The sequence below is a fragment of the Ictidomys tridecemlineatus genome, chromosome 4 (assembly GCF_052094955.1).
Source record: "Ictidomys tridecemlineatus isolate mIctTri1 chromosome 4, mIctTri1.hap1, whole genome shotgun sequence".
Classification (NCBI taxonomy): domain Eukaryota; kingdom Metazoa; phylum Chordata; class Mammalia; order Rodentia; family Sciuridae; genus Ictidomys; species Ictidomys tridecemlineatus.
The window spans coordinates 93,590,402-93,607,576 of NC_135480.1; the positions used below are offsets into that span (position 1 = coordinate 93,590,402).

Genomic DNA, 17,175 nt, shown 5'->3' on the forward strand with positions numbered 1-17,175 from the left:
TCAGGAGGGTGAGCTTGGTTCATGTTGTCTACTTGAAAGCTCAGAGCTTCCCTGTTTATGTTCTTAATTTCCACTTACTAAGCAAGGAGTGATTCATCTTTTATTTTCAACCAGAAAACAACAGAGGTTTCTCTTTGATTCTTAATTATCTAGAAACTGGAGCACATTAGGTCTGAGAATCTATTTGCCAGTGTTTGAATTCTTTCTCCCTACTGTGAGCAAGAAAGCTGAGAGTTAACTGTGGACATTGGCTTGTAACTCCATCATCACAAGAACTGCACATATTCATTTCTGCTTCCTCAATAGAACCCCCCCCCCAAAAAAATTTCATGTTTATGGAAAAATAAATATTGAACAAACAAATAAGTATTTAAATGTGCATATCAGCCTCTCCATTACACAGCTCTGTTTCAAAGAGAAAAGTTGTTCCATGTGGAAAAACAGGTGATATAGTAATAATAATCACTATTTAAAGTACTTTCTAGCTGTGTGATCATAAGTAAGTTGCTTGAACTCTGTGACCTTTGGTTTTCTCATTTGGAAATTGAAGGATTGCATATTGTATCATTCACATTGTTAGAAAAATTAAACATCTAAGAAATTCCAAAATTCCTGTTACATAATGACCCCTCAAACATCTATTTCATTTTTTCTTCTTCCTTAGTTTTAAAAAATTTTCTCCATAAACCAACTGATTCCTTACATTGACAAATAGAATGTATCATTCACAAAGTCTTTTACAATTTACAGAGAATATCCTGGGCTATCTTTTTTGAACATCATGATAAACCCAAAAGATAAGAAGAATAGAATAAACTCATTTTATCTCAAGTTATAGTTGACAAAACCTATTCTCTTCCAGTTTATACAGTGAGTAAATCATAGTGCCAAGATTCAAATCTAGTTCTACTGGAGTAAAATCTGATTCTTATTGATACTCGAAATAGCTTTTAGAGGAAGAAAAAATATTACAATCCTTCATATTAAATAGTATATATGTTGTTCTAAAAGCATATTTACATGATACCATAAGAGTTAGAAAGCCACATGACATCTGCAGGTTTGGTTTATAGTGTCTCTCCTTATAAAACACCTTTGATTGGTTGAGAAAACTAATTATAGCAATTTTTACCAGGTGTCACTCTGACATTAACACTGGATCATGGCGGGATCACAGCTTATCATAACAGCTATGCATAAAACTCAGAGCTCATCAACTCTAGATAGAGCTGTTGGCTTTTGTTCTATGGAGTTAACTGGTCAGGTATACACAATTAATTCGGACTGTTTTTAATAAAACTCTAGTTTCTACACATTGATCAAAAGAATTTCACTTTTTCTAACCTTCAAAAGTCTAAGAAGAAATGGAAAAAATTGACTCCAAGATAAAGTTTATTTATTTTTAATTTATTCATTCTTTTTTGGTTATACATGACAATAAAACGTATTTTGACATATTATGCATACATGGAATATGGCTTCCCATTCTTGTGATTGTATGTGATGTGGAGTTATAATAAACTTTATTTTAAACTAAAAGGTTATTCCATTTTTTATGAGCAATGTTGAATTACAAAATGTCTCTTGTACAATTATTAAATTATTCACTACTTCACATCTTTCTGGGGTGCCATTGTACAACCAAATAGATGTTTCTGTACAGAACAAAAAAACAAGTCAACTCTGAGTCACTCCAGGAAACATTGTTTTAATAATAACATATTACCATTATTCAACTTCTATTAGACATTTCTGAACATCTCTTGATGTTTATTGTTTAGAAAGATTTTCAAAGAACACTGAATTATGCTAAGCCAAGTTGAAGATGAGGCTAGATCTAAAAAGAAACTGCAAGAGAATAAAGAGACCTTGCATGCAAAGCTGGGAAAGATGGCAGACAATTTGGCTTTGGCATCCAGTGTGCTGACCTGCACATCTGCACAGTGCTCTCCTTCATTTCTGTTAATCTTGAGAGAATGTCCCCTTTTACAGTAAAGAAACTGAGGCACAGAGTGACTAGGAATCTGACTGTTTCACAGGGCTGGGGGAGACCAACTTGGGGAAATCTCATCCCCCTGAGGCAATTTCAACTTCCCTATCTTTATCTTACTCCCCACAAAGTAGTTCATCAGGAGAAAATTGAGCCGCCAATCTATTTCAAATCAGATTTTCTTTTTCCCTTGGAAAATACAGGACACCCTCATGTTCCCACTGCTGATTTAAGCTCAAAACACTTATGTGACTCCAAATGTTCAGGCACACACAAATTGAAAATAAGAACTGATAGGTGACTTGTCATTAATTTTTGCCACCTGTTCCTGGTGTGAGTAGAATTATAGCAATTTCATGTATCAGAAAAGTTATTTTCAAATAAACTGAGTCAGACTTTTCCTCACTCATCTCTCTGTAGGCCACAGAATCCTGTAGCTATTACTGCTGAGGCCTTGATGATAATGTGTTGCACAGTGCTGAAAGCTTACCTAATGTGATTAAAACAGACTGCAAAATTATCTTCTAAAGATGATGAGAAGGAAAATGGAAGCTGATAGAGGAAGTTCACAAAGTCATATTTCTAGACATTAGGGCAAGAATCTATAAAGTGTGCTTTGTGGTCAACCTCCAGCTAAAATTTATTATATCAGGCTAATTTATCTTTGAACCCAGCTCATAGGAATAATAAAAGCAATAGAAAGATAATGCTATGCATATAGTACAAGATGCCTGAATTATAAGCAGAACAAGTAGTCACTCAAGGGAAATGATTAGAGACCTCTACTGCTATCAAATACCTCTCTAGAAAAAAACAGGCACCTTATTCTTGAAATTCCATGATGTGAGACTAATTCATATTGTCTAGGCATCATTCCCAAAGACGTTATTCTCCTTTCAAATGCAAGAGTTCCTGGAGGTCAGAAGCAGGAGGTCAGTAAAATGGTGGTATGGATAAATCTAGGACACTGTTTTGCTGGTTGATTGACAGACTCCAGCATCCTTAAGAAGCTTTGGGCATGCTGAAAATGAGAGTACCTGAAAGAAATTGGGAGAGGAAGACAGAGTTGGGTAATTTTTCACATGAGCATTGTATACCATCAGAAGGCATCAGTTGTATTAACTCCTTTACAGAGTTCAAAAAACGAGGTTGGTAATAAACAGTGTAGATCCTCACATACAAAGAACAAGGTATTAATTTGCAGAAAATGTCAAGAAATATGGTTTTGTTTACAATCTGTTACACTGATAGAAAATTCTCTTTCCCATGCTGTCTTGTGACAGAAGAAATACATACTGTCTCCATACAGATGGAAGGGATTTTATGACATTCCATTTCTCTGTAAACATATAGTGGCATTGTTGCAAAGTGCTCATATTTTTTGCCTTCTGTAAAACAGTTCCAATCTCAGCTGTATAATTCTACTGAAAGCACTGGAGAAAATATTTAGCAGTGCCTTCCAAGCCTCTCTGGAGCCATCGTTTCTATTTGTTCTTGTTCTGTGGGCTTTTGTTGGTGGTGCTTCAGAGCTGCAGTCTTGTAGCTAATAACAATTTTGTCACTCCCGTCCCCATCACTCAGACATCCTCCGCCTCAAATGCTGTTGCGCCAGCCTGTGCCAACCTCGGTGATGGCTCTGTGAATGGTTCCAAGGCAGCCTGTCTGAGGGGAGTGCAGGCTGAGCCACTGTCAAGGTATCTGTCAGCCTCTTGGTTATCAGAGTTTATCAGACGGGAAAGATCAAATCGTTCATCTGCTTTTTATAGTTTTGAATGCTGAGCATCTGGTGTTTGATTGTGTATTGCCATGTAAGAACACAATAATCTTCAAACATTTTGATCGCAAGTAGATCTGTGTGTGAGGAAAAAAAGATGTCTTCCTGCTGGTAAATGTCTCCTTAGCTTTGATAGAAGGTGTGGAAGACATCACACGACACCTCAAATTGCCAGGGAAAGCTGAGGCTCATACTCTATTCAGAGTTCTGAGAATTCAATTCCCAGCCTAATTTACCTCTTCCAATTTGCAAGTGAGAAAAGCTGATGCTCAGAGGGAAAGTGAGGGGTTCCTGGTCACCTGCTGAATTAGGTGAGTGACATCAGAACCAGAATCAAAATTGTGACTATAGTCAGTGACTGGAACCTGGGGTAGCCTTGTTCTTGGTGCTCAAGTACACCAAGAGCTTTGAACTTCTCCACATGCCAGTACATAGGTGAAGGATGGCAGTTTAAAGGTGGGTAAAATTTTATCTTGTTTGAAGGCAGCATAATTTAGTCCAACTCCAAAAACAACATTCTTGTGAACTAGTGAGTCAGGATGTCAGACCTTTATTGCTTAAATCACCATAGCTGATCTGAAATAATAAAATAACGAAGTGAGATGTAAATCTGAAAAGTATTCAAGTAGGACAAGCAATACTAATTAAAACTTTGGAGTGAAAAGTTTACAAAGGATGATTTAGTCATGGAGGAGTTTTTCTTCTAGACATCCAGCACCTAATTAAGTAGAGATGGTGTCTTCCGTTCGGACCCAGAGGTGCAGCTACAGGCTTCCTGCTCAAAATTGTCTTCCCCAGGCACCCTCCCTCCCCCCCTGCCATGGACACTGTAACATGAATACTCACATTCCTCCTTCTCAAAGAACTATCCCATTTTTGGTCTGCTTGGAATGCATAATCCACTAATCCACAAGTGACTATTTTTGCCAACTAATCTTTTTGGGAATTAGTTGGTAAAAGTTAGCATGGAGGAATAGAAAGATCTGCTGATGTTGGGTGTATGAGGAGATGAAGGAAAGAATAAAAACTACTAGACTAATGACATGTTATTTTCACCTTGCTTAGAGCTTCACATATATCATTTTATTTGATCCTAACAATAAACCTACAAAGTAGCCCTTTCCTACTATAGTTTTATAACTGTGTTTTTTTAGACGTAAAGAGCTTTAGTTTATTTATAAGATGCCTGTTATCTCCCAGAAACTGCTTCGAATTAGGACTCAGGGAGTTTGGGAATACAGAAGAGTTGGTGAACACTGAATCTCCCAAGATGGGAAGAAATTGAACTATATGGTGCAGTTCATGTCACAGAATATTATAGTTGACCCTGAAGCTAAGAGGCATGGACACTTTATTAACCCAGAAGCTTCTGCCATGGGACGACATAGTTATTTATTTATTTGTAAGCCAACACATGGTATCTTTCTTCAGAAAGTATTTATGTTTTTAGCATAAAGCAACAAATAGAGGAGCATTAGGAAGGGAGTGAGTGGAATAAACAATAAAAAGATGGAGCTCAGCTGAGTGCGATGGTGTCCCTTCACAGATTCCAGGGCTGTCTTTTCCAGTGACTCACTCAAGAGGCTAGGGGAGAAAGGAAACAAAGCAAAAAGTGTGCCATCCTTTCAAGGATCTTAACCAGCAGGAGTTTCCAAAGATAGAAGCTATGATTCTCCCTAGAGTCCCCAACCCAGAATGCAGTGTGCAGCACAGTAGATTGGAGATAAAGGAGCCCGTGGCAGTAGAGTAAGTTTTCATATCAGGTATTTATTGGAATAAGCAAAGATCCATTGGAAAACTAGGTTTTGATTTCATTTCAAATGCAGAGTTGCACTTGAAGCAAGTTTTGGTCAACAACTTTGTTTAGTAATACTCTCGATGTAAAGGTTCTCAATAAAGTTACAGGTGTGCACATAGGTACCCATGCAGGTCACAGCTGAGATGAGTGCTGCTAGAGATACTTCATTAACATGTATCCCCATTCTCTATCCATCTGGGACACAAAAACTCCACTGTTAAAACAGCTCAAGTTCTGCTGAAATAAAGCCTTGGATGTATAATGATATATTTAATATACTGGAGAAGGAACCAAAAGAATCCAACTTTCAAAGAGTAACAATTCACTTCAGAATGGGAAATGCCAACAAGTCAGAGTCAGGCAAAAGCACCTTGTTGAGCAAGGCTCTCTCAGGAGAAAGGAAAGAGTGTTTCTAGATATAGCCTGAAGCTGTTTTTAAACTTCCCTCATCTTCCCTTTTAGAGAGGACCCATGGGCCCAGTGTAGAATGCTCAAAGAACCCCTGAAGAAAACATGTGTGGGTTACATCTAGTGGTATTTACTATGTGAGAATCTAAAACAAAATTGATCATTTAAACACATTTATTTATTCATATAACATCATAACTAAATCCATTCCATATCAATATTTTTATGAAAAATAATTTTAATATCCCTCAGAAAAAATTTCTGAGGAAAATGGCATGTCGTACATTTCACAAATCTCTTCAATGCCGGATGTTTAAAAAATCTGGATTGTCACATCTCTCTCTGCTCTCAACCTTCTTAGGACATTCTGTTTTGGTTGATGGATATGAAGAAAACATCTCTCTCAAAAATATATACTTTGGAAATTGAAGAGCATTTTACTCTTCTTTTCAGAGAACTGTGGACAGAGTTCTTTGATACTACACCAAAACTCAACAAGTGCCAGTTTCTTATAGGTCAAGTGCAGAATCTGAAAACATAATCTTTGAACTTATCATCCTTGGTTATATTAAAAATCTATTAGTATGTCTTGAACTCTGAATGGCTCTTTTATCTACTCATGACTTTCTAACATCATGTATTGAATATTTGGAAAATGATGATTCATTAAGCTATGCACACCTTCCAAATGCTGACAACATGTCATTATCTAAATCAAAAAAAAAATCACTTTTTAAAATATTTCTATTCACTGTTTCAGAAATATCTTGGAGTATAAAGAAGAAACCAAGATCACAGTAGCATATGCAAGTTTTAATTTTCTCTTAGAAGCTGAAAATTTATCATTGGTGACAAAGCAAAAATTGTCAGTTATTTATCTGAAGGCAAAGGATTACTTTGTTCATTTTTTAAAAAAATATCCACCAGATACACAAATATAAGTAACTATAATTTGCCTGGAAAACAAACTTTCAAGTATAATATGCCATTACAGCTAGTCATATTGGTGTGTGCCTATAATCACAGCTACTCCAAAGGCAGAGGCAGGAAGATCTCAAGTTCAAGGCCAGCGTCAGAAAATTAGTGGAATCTCTCTCTCTCTCTCTCTCTCTCTCTCTCTCTCTCTCTCTCTCTCTCTCTCTCTCTCTCACACACACACACACACACACACACACACACACCCCTACCTGTGTCATTTAGTCTGCAATTTAAACAATTGCATAAGTGCATTTTCCTAAGAGAGGCATTGTATTCCAATGTGCAGCAGAGTGCTTATGCATATTTCCCATTTTATCACCAGAATATTAAAATGATATATACTCGTGGTTTAAGTTTAAATAAAAATTAATATTTCTTACTGTTTCATAGAAGGATTATTCTCCAGTGAAATTAATATTTTGAATATTTTTTACTGTTTATGGCAATGAAAATGTAATGTTTCTATAAAGTTTTTTGGTACTGCCTTGATTTATACTAAAGCACCAGTGCTTTTATCCACCATTGATTGTGCATCATCTTGCATATGAAACCTAATGCTTCTATATGACAATGAAAATGTTTTTGACTTCATAGGGCCCTTGGAAGGAAATTATTGAATTTTGTGGGCCATGTTTGAGAATTGCAGATCTAGGTCAACAGTTCTGGAACTTTGCAGCTCACTAGAGTCACTTTAGAAGCTATTTCATATCCTGATGCCCAGGTACAGCTTTGACTAATTAATCAAGAATCTCTGGATTTAGGGCCTTGTGTTGATTCTGAAATGCAGCTAAGTTTGAAAACCAGTTCCCTCTCATTTATTTTCAAATGAAAAATTATAAAAGCTCTGAATCCCCAAGAAGCCTCAGTAGACTCAGTTCGGAATATTGTAGGAATAGGATAGCATATCCAGAGACCTAGAGAATAATTTATCAATCATCAGTTCCTAGCATTTGGCTAACATCTCATCACTATTGATAAATACAAGAGTAGCCTATGACATGGAGATGACACAAAGCACTAGCTAAAGATTTGAGACTAGTACTCCAAACCTAACTCTGATATTACTAACTCTGTGATTTGACTAAAATGCTAAACTGAACTTTGTTTCCTTACATACACAATAATGATAATAATAGCATCTGTCTCAGTAGGTTGTTGGAAGGATTAAATGAGCAAATACATGGTAACTCTTAGAATAATCCCTAAAACACTGGAGAAATTAAATGTTAACTGGTAATGCTATCAACTAAAATGCAGCTTTCATTTTTCCATCTTTTTTATAAAAATATAAAATGATATATCAAAAGTACGATTGTATAATAAGACCTTCTTATAAAATGAATATAGAGGCAATGCAATTAGAATAAAAGAGATATGGTGTGAAGCCTGGCTTCATCACGTAAGTTTACATATGTTATTTAGACTATGAGTCTCAGCTTTTCCATAAAATGTAGATTGTGGATTCAATGATACATGTATGTAAAATACTCAGTATATACTAGAGAATAAATAAGTTGTAGCTTTTCACATGTTTGTTATCATTGTATATAACTCACTATCCTCTTTGGGCCTTAGTTTCCATGGTTTCCATGAAAACATTTCAGATGGTTGATATTCCCATCAAGCTGGGTCTCTAATATGTGTAACACAGAAATGGGAGAGAATGTGTGCTTTATGTACTTGATATTCTTATAGACCTTTCTCTCACTGACACACGAAAAGGCCTAACATTCATACATTCAAAGACACTGTTCTTCCTTAAAGAAATGTGTTTCCAAATATGCTTGGAAAGGAGGATGTGCGGCTCTTGGCTTTCAGTTACTACAGTGCCCAACTTCATAGATGATGGTCTAATACATTCAGATTTTAGAAAATCTGTGGTATTTCCTAGATGAATGGCTAAAGATTACAAACTATGGTGAAAGGAAAGAAGGACAGGAGGAAGTGGAGAAGACAAAGAAACATAACATGCTATTTCTCTCTTGTCTCCCAGGCTGTGTTAGCTGTCATTACTTCTATTTTATAGATGAGGAAATGAAGGTTTGAGAAATTAGTGTGATTTGTGCAATATATATAGAGATAGTAAGTGGTAATATGGGTTCAAATCAGGTCTGACTCCAAAGATAGACTCTTAGAGGCTGCAGTCTATGATAAAGCAAGTAAGGCAGAGAGCAAGAGGCAGAGGAAAGGTCATAGGAGGCACAGAATCCCCCAGCCACATGACCAAAGAGAGTGCCAGAGAGAAACATGGGGGACTTGCAGATGCTCCAACAAGAAAAGCCCAACAATATTGTTGAAGTCCTGCTGTAAAATAATCCCAAACAGGATGAACTATCAGATGCAGCTGCTGCTGTCACAGGTTTTAGAAAATCCTTCAGCTCTGAAATCTCTGCTCAGTCTCTATACACCACTACATGGTGCCCACCCACCAGTCAGACCTTCCTTTCCCTCTCACACTACCCACTCCGCCTGCTCGCTTCTCTCTTCCAACCCAAGTGTTTACTCTTCTTCCCAAAGCCCAGGTTAAGTCTTATTACTTCTGCAAAACTCACATATATATTTCTCTTTTTTCAATTCATAATCCCCCTATGTCTGGTAAGTATATATTTTGTTATTTATTTATATACTGTATTGTCTTGTGTTGTTTTTGACTCTCTAAACTGAATTCTTATAGGGCATGAATTCTTTTAATTGACTTTCAAAAATGAAAATAGTCTTATTATACAATTTTTAGTAAAATTTATAAGTAAAATAAAGTATAAAGAAGGAATTATACTCTTACAAAGTTACATCAACTAGAGAAGTAGCCATACTAATGTTTTGGTGAATAAACTTGCAGTTTATTCTTTACACAATACCTGGGTGTTTGTGTGTGCACACACATGCAAACACACATACACTATGTAATATTCTTAAATAAATCGGTCCAAATTTTAAAATCTTTTTAACCTTCTTTGCATTAATAATTTTAATGGATATTGGATATATTTTCATATTTGTAAATGCATCATTTCTGACTATAAAGCTTGCAGTTAATTATATAAATTTGCAAAGGTTTGGGGAGGTACTGGAGACTGAACCCAAGAGCCCTCTCTTTACCACTGAACTGCATCTTTCAGTCCTTTTTTGAAATTTTATTTTGAGATAGGGTCTTACCAAGTTGCTGAGGATCTTCTAAGTTGCTGAGGCTGGCCTCAGACATGGGATCCTCCTGCCTCAGCCTACTGAGATGCTGAGATTATAGGTGTGTGCCAAAGCACCCAGCTGGATATGCAAAGATATATTTAGTTCATTTCCCACCAATAGGCATTTAAGTTGTTTTCAATTTTTTGTTTTTATAAATTTGCTAAGACAAATTACTTTATGTTAATGTCTCTTCTTTATTTTCTAATAATCTACTCAGAATAAATTCCTAAAAGTATAATTATTGATAGCATTTTATGGTTTTGTTCGTGTCTATTCCCTCTAACACTTGATATAGAACTAAGCACAAAAGAAATGCAAGCCAGAAAGCCTAAGGGTATGAACATGACAAATAAGTGTTGGCCGGCAACATGCAAACATTGAATACCAAATAGAAATGTAGATAAATTTCTCTGAAAAGGACTTACTGAGTCTATATCCCAACCTCTTGTATCTTCCCAGGAAAATTCCTTTGTTTTTCACTTGAGAGAGAGTTTTTAATGTTAATGAAGAAACAGAGAAAGTTAATAATTTGCTAGGAAGGAAAAGCTAAAACTACTGACAGAAACCTACAAAAACAAAGAACGGAAGATTCTTGCTTTGCATGCTAATTCAGAACTTGAATACAATTTCATCTAGAAACTCTATTTAACCTAAAATATACCTGCCTATGGACATAAAACAAAGTCAGTAATAAAGACTCAAATTCATTGCATTGTTTCTGCAGAAAACTGCATCATATATCCTGCATCACAGTAACCTAATTTAAAGATTAACTGTTAGATGGGGGAAACTTTGTTTTCCCTTCTCTACTCAACACTCACCATAGAACACTTTGGAGACAAAATGTTGGTTAGATGGTTCTTCAATAAGCAATTTTTTTGACATCAATTTGGCATCTTACAATTCAAATCAGTTTGGGCACACAGATATCTACCAGAGGTAGCATCAAGTCCAATAAGTTAAGGACTCAGTCCCACAAGACCACCTCCATTTCAGATGCGTTTGCAAGCCCAGGCCTTTTGTACTTCCAATTGACTGGCTATAAATTGGAGGGTTCTTGTGATCCCCTCCCCAAGTTCTATATTTCTAAGCATGGCTCCTAGAACTGACAGAAATATATTGCTTATATTTATGAAGATACAACTTGGGAATAGTCCTATAAAAGAGATGAATGGGCAAGGTATAGAGGTATAAGTACAGTGCTTCCAAGTCCTCTGAGGGTACACCACCTTCTCAGCGCATGCTCCATGTGTTCCACAACCCAGAAGCTGTCAAATAGGCTCCTGTGAATACTTAAGAAGCAGATTTCCTAAAGAGATTCCCTCATTGAAGAATACATACACTGTGTTGCTTGGGACTAAATCAGACTAAGAGACATTAAATGACTTGGAAGGCACCTTCTATAATCTTAATATCTAAGTAGAACTATTATAGTGAGAGAAGGCATCATTTACCCATAATGAGATTGGATTCAAGAAGGCAATGTTTGTAAATATTTTCTAACAAAATTATTTGACAAGATTTCCACCATCGACTAAGATGAAGAAACAGGGACCTAATTTGCATTAACACATGAAACAATGAAAAGAACTGAGCAAAATATATGAAAACATAGTTATTAATATCTTTAATATCAAGAAATAAAAGATGGTGATCTCTGAGAGTCAGGAAACCAAAGAAGTAAGCCCTCTGCTTATATCAGCTTATTTTTTAGAGAGAATTCCTGAGCAGCGGCACTGGGATGGGGAAACTGAGAAGATTCCAGAAAGCTCTCTGTATTGAAAAATCAGGGTTGGGAGTATAGGGAAATAAAGAAAGCTGAACTTCAAAGCACAGAGTAGTATAGAGGAAAGAGCTGCAGAGAGGAGAAAGAAGGAGTGCTGCAAAGATCTACAGAGAATCCCCTCTCAAGTCTTTAGCTAAGCACTGATCAGCACATGTGTGAGAAGAGACTACCCAAGGCTAGGGAACAAAACACCAAAAATGATCAAAACACACGATCTCTATAGATCATACAGAGCCAGGCATATTTGCTGTCTTCATCAGTCCAAGTGGAAACTCCTACATGTAACAGGGCATTTATCTCAATTGTGGAGGTAGTACAAAAAGCTGCATGTGATAAAACCCACAAAATTTTCTATACACAACAATGTTTTGTAAAACTGGGGAATATGAGTAAGTAAAGTGGTTTGTACCAGTGTTGGTCCCCTGCTTTAGAAGATGTACTATACTTATTCAAGGTCTTACTACTTGTGGAGCCTGGGTAAAGAATGCATAGAACATCTCTGAAATTTTTGTCTTTATAATTTCTTATAAATCTATTATTATTTCAAAATTTTAAAAATTCCCACAAAAAAACCAAAACATCCAATATTGATTAAATCATCACATTTGCAGAAGAATGGAATAAATTATGGGACCACCATAGATGCCAAAAAATGTGATACAATTTAACACTCATTTATGATGAAAAACATTCAGCAAGCCAAGAGAAACTTTCTCAACACAATAAGTGGATATACCCCTGAAAAATCTTATATTTAACTTTGTCTTCAATTGGGGATTATTAAATAATTTATATTAAATTTTGGAATAGGAAAATGTTAAGGTCTGTAAACAAGTCAAGATGGCGCCTGGCATTTTGCCAGAGAGAGTGGTTTGTGAGGTGGCGCCAGTGAACCATTAAGTGTGGAGATTCCTTATTGGTTGACTGCTGTATCTAGTTTATGTTAATTAGATAAGCTGTGTGGAATGTGTAAATACCCCTCCTGTCCTACAATAAATGGCTTCCATTCCTGCTGTATCAATCTACACAAGTTGCTCGTCACCCCCCGGTTATTTTGCTGCAGCCTGACTGCAGCAGGAAGAGATTGCCTATTATCACCAGTCCTATTCTATATTATATAGAGGATACTAGTCAATGTATTATGGCCAAGAACAAAGATAAAAACCAAATATTAGAGGCAAACATCATTTATAACTCATGACATACTTATGTATGTAGAAAATCTGACACAATCTTCAACTAATTATAAGAATACCTTAATTTGACAAAATTTCTGAATTCATTGGAGGTCTGTATGTAGAAATTCTTTGTATTTTTATATAACAGAAACAAATAATTGAAACTCAAAGTATGAAATTTTCACCATACTTAATTGGATCAAAAGTATCAAATAACTGAAAGCAAACATAAACACAAATATGCAAGTTCTCTGCACTAAAAATATTACTGAAAGAAAAGAAACAAAAGCATAATGTAGGGAAAGAAATTCCATACCCTGGATTACAAGTCTCAATAGTCAGAAGTTTCAATAGTTGAGTTGGAAACCCTGCACAAATTTCAGTGCATTTTAATTGACAAATGGATTCTAAAATATTATAGAAATGCAAAGAACCTGGAATAATCAAAGCAAAACTCAAAGAATAAAAAAAGTGGAGAGGTTATATCCCTTGATTTTAAATGTATTATCAAGCTACAGTTACTCAGTGTGATACTACCAGAAGGATAGATGAATATGTAAATAGAACAGATTAGGATTCCAGAAATTAACCCACAAAGAATAATAACCTGATTTAATGTCAAGTCTCCACTACCATTCAATGGCAGAAAGTTCTTCATGATAAACACAATGCTGTGTCAATTAAACATTCAAATTGACATCCTTATCCATCACACCATAATAAAAAATTAACATAATATGGCATATAAGTATATATATGCCTATATGGTATACATATATACATATACATATACGTATATGTATACATATATATATAATGATAAAATGAATTTATTAAAGAAAATTTAGGAGAATATTTTAATAAGTTAAGGATAAGTAAAGAGTCCTTAATGGAATACCAAAAGGACCAACCATAAAGTAAAACACTGAAAATTGTACTTGATTAAAATTCCAGATTTTATTTCTCAAAAAAAAAATCACTCTGAGAATGAAATGCGAACTACAGAACGAAGCTATTTGTGATACTTATATCCCAAAAGGACTCACATCCAGAATACATTATGAACTGTAAAAGTTATACTACCCAATTTAAAATGGACAAAATTATGAACACACAGTTCATAAGGAAGATACCTAAATTATCAGGAAAATGCAAACTGAGACCCCAGGAGGTACCACTACACAACCCGTCAGCAGAGCTCATATTAAATATTGTGCCTGGTAGAATTAGAAATTGAAACAATCACCTTGGAAAATGGTCTGTTAGTATCTACTAAAGCTGAGTAAACAACTTTTCTATAACTACCCAAACAGCCTCCATATTAAGATAGATAAAATAGGGTAATTGCACAATGGTATTATATGCAATAACACAACAGTAAAAATTATCCACTAATGGCACATATTTTAACATGAAAAAAATCTCAGAAACATTATGCTGAGTGAAAGCAGCCAGATAAAAGAGAGTATGTACAATATAATTACATTTTTATGGGGATTAAAAACATGTAAAACTGGTTTATGATTATGGAGATTTAAATAATATTACATATTACCGGGCATTCTAACTGAAATAAAATGACAGAGCCACCTGGAATACTGGAGATGTTCCATAGACTGATCTGCCAAAAATATATATTATATGTATAATATATATATTATATATATAATCTACCTATGTAATTTATGCATATATAAAAATTTTTAAGCTGCACACTTATGATTCCTGCATTCTACTATTTGTAAACTATGTTTTTATTTTAAAAAACAATTATGGCTATTTCTGAAGCTCTACGGACCATGGAAAGTTTATAAGAATATGATTACCTGCGATAATAGGAGATGTGGTTTTTAAATCATGCCTGCAAATAATTTGACACAGCTCTCATCCAAAAGTTAAAATCTAAAAAATTAAAATCTAAAAAGTTAAAATCTTTCCCCTTTGGGTATAAACCAAAATAATGACATGAGGACAGAAACAGTGGAAGCAAAGCTGTGTGACCTTCAAAAATGAGTTGGGAAATGTGACACAGCACCTTGATTGGCGTGCTCTCTCTCACTCTCCCCCTCTCCCTCCCTCTGTCCCTCTTCCTCTGCCTCTATATTACCTATTAACATCCCATGCAAAATAAAACTGGGCAGACTCAACAATGAATTGATGTAAATCCTCAATTGTCTATATTATGAAAATTGTTTAAAGTTTTACTTTTTTATTGACTGGAAACCAGAGTTGGTTTTCTTTTGCTACATAATTAATTACCTCAAAGTTAGTCACTTTAAAATTCCACTGGATTATGATCTTTCACTACCTATAGGTTAGAAGTCCAGATGTAGCATAATTGGGTTCTCTGCTCATGGCTGAAATCAAGGTGTCAGGAAGTTTGCTTTCTTATCTGAAACTCACAGTGGTCAGTTTGGGGCATAATTTGGTTCCTTGTAGTTTGAGGACTGAGGCCCCATTTCCTGAGTTTGCTTCCAAATCTAGAGGCCACCCTCATGTCCTAGCTACGTGGCTGCCTCAGCAGCAATTTACCACATGGCTGTTTAATTTCTTCCCTGGGGCTACCAGGACACTTTAGTTTATTTTGAAAGCCTCCCCAAATGAGGACAGACCACCCAGGAGAACCCCACTTTTAAGTAACTCTATTACTAACCTAATCATGGAAGTGAATTCAAGGGGAAAAGCTTATATAGACATATATAGCAGGGAACAGATGGAAATATTAGAGTTTTAGAATTCTGCCTGGTGTATTCTCTTTTCTCTGAACACAGGGCCTATCATGGTTAGTGTAAACACTGATGTGTGGTGAAGGACTGTCAAGATGGTTTTATGTTTATTTTTTTTATTCTCTAGAACTTTAAAAAGGTACTTGAGACAGCTTATAATTAGATTAGTATAATTTTTTAAAATGAAAAAATTAAAGACACATAATAAGGGAGAAAGATGGTATCTGGAAATGTCTGTCTGAACATGTAATTCAGCTCTATCCTTCTTAGCTTTTAAAACAGAGATGGAAGTAACAAGGTCTTACTCTTAATTGCTAGAAAAGGAAACATGGAATTTCATGGGAAAGACAAGTGCTTCTGTCTTGAAAGCTGAAAGAATTTTTACCCCTGTCATTCTTGAAAGAAAGGAATTTTAAATAATAATGTCCTTAATAGGAGTCTCTGTTTTGTAAAACCTCAGATTTTTCAAATACAGCATTCAGCCTTCTGTTAAAGCCTAGAACATAGAGAACATTGGTCCATATCAGTATTTCTATCCCAGGTATTCAAGTATCTTAACCATATGAGGTATATATTATTATAATTATCCTCCTTAACTGAAGGCAGAATTGAGTCTTAGGCTGAGTAACTTGACTGTGATCTAATGAACAAGAATAAATTCCAGAAAACAATGAAGAGCTTATAATCAATCAATCTCCTGGACATTGTCAGTTATTGGCTGCCTCCTCCAGGCTTTTCAAAGGAGCTTAATGTCAATCAATTCTTGAGACTAAAGCAATTCATGAAGAGTTGCTGTTGATTGAATAGAAGTCCACATCCTCTATAATCTAGAGGCAAGACTCAAAGAACTTAAAAAAGGCAAAGATGACATTCCATTGGGAAAACTGAAAAGCTGAACTTAGAGTCTTGCTTTATTGTAATGGGACCAAGAGGATGGAGGTGAGAAGAGGGGTAGGACGTTGGATGAGATCAGGGATGAAAGGAAAGGCAAATTGATGAATATGTGTATACACTAAGGGGTAAATGAGGCAAAAAAGTAACTGGGACTCCTTTCAGAGAGAGTAAATTGATAGAAAAGGAAGAGGAGAAAAACCTCTGAAGGCAAATGAAGTAGAAGCAAGTAAAAATCATAAAACTTGTGATGCTGCTTTTTCTTACGTGATTAGGAAACAAATACCTAGGTCCTGACTTGGTTACTAAGTTTTTGGAATCCTTGAGCAGGTCCATCCAACCCCAAGTTTTACATTCTTCTTAAGTGGAAATTTTGATAATTCATGACTATAATATTATAGAGTTTTATTCATATCAGTCACTCATTAATTCATAAAACCTTCACCTGACACATTTTATG

General features: G+C 35.4%; 1 long non-coding RNA gene across 1 annotated transcript in view; it reads right to left on the reverse strand.

The window, feature by feature from the left end:
• Positions 1-1,379: 1,379 nt before the first annotated feature.
• Positions 1,380-17,175, reverse strand: part of LOC144377177 (uncharacterized) — a 151,866-nt gene continuing 136,070 nt past the window's right edge. The window contains exon 4 of the long non-coding RNA XR_013437873.1: positions 1,380-4,340. This is a non-coding gene — a long non-coding RNA (uncharacterized LOC144377177). The remainder of the gene's footprint in view (positions 4,341-17,175) is intronic.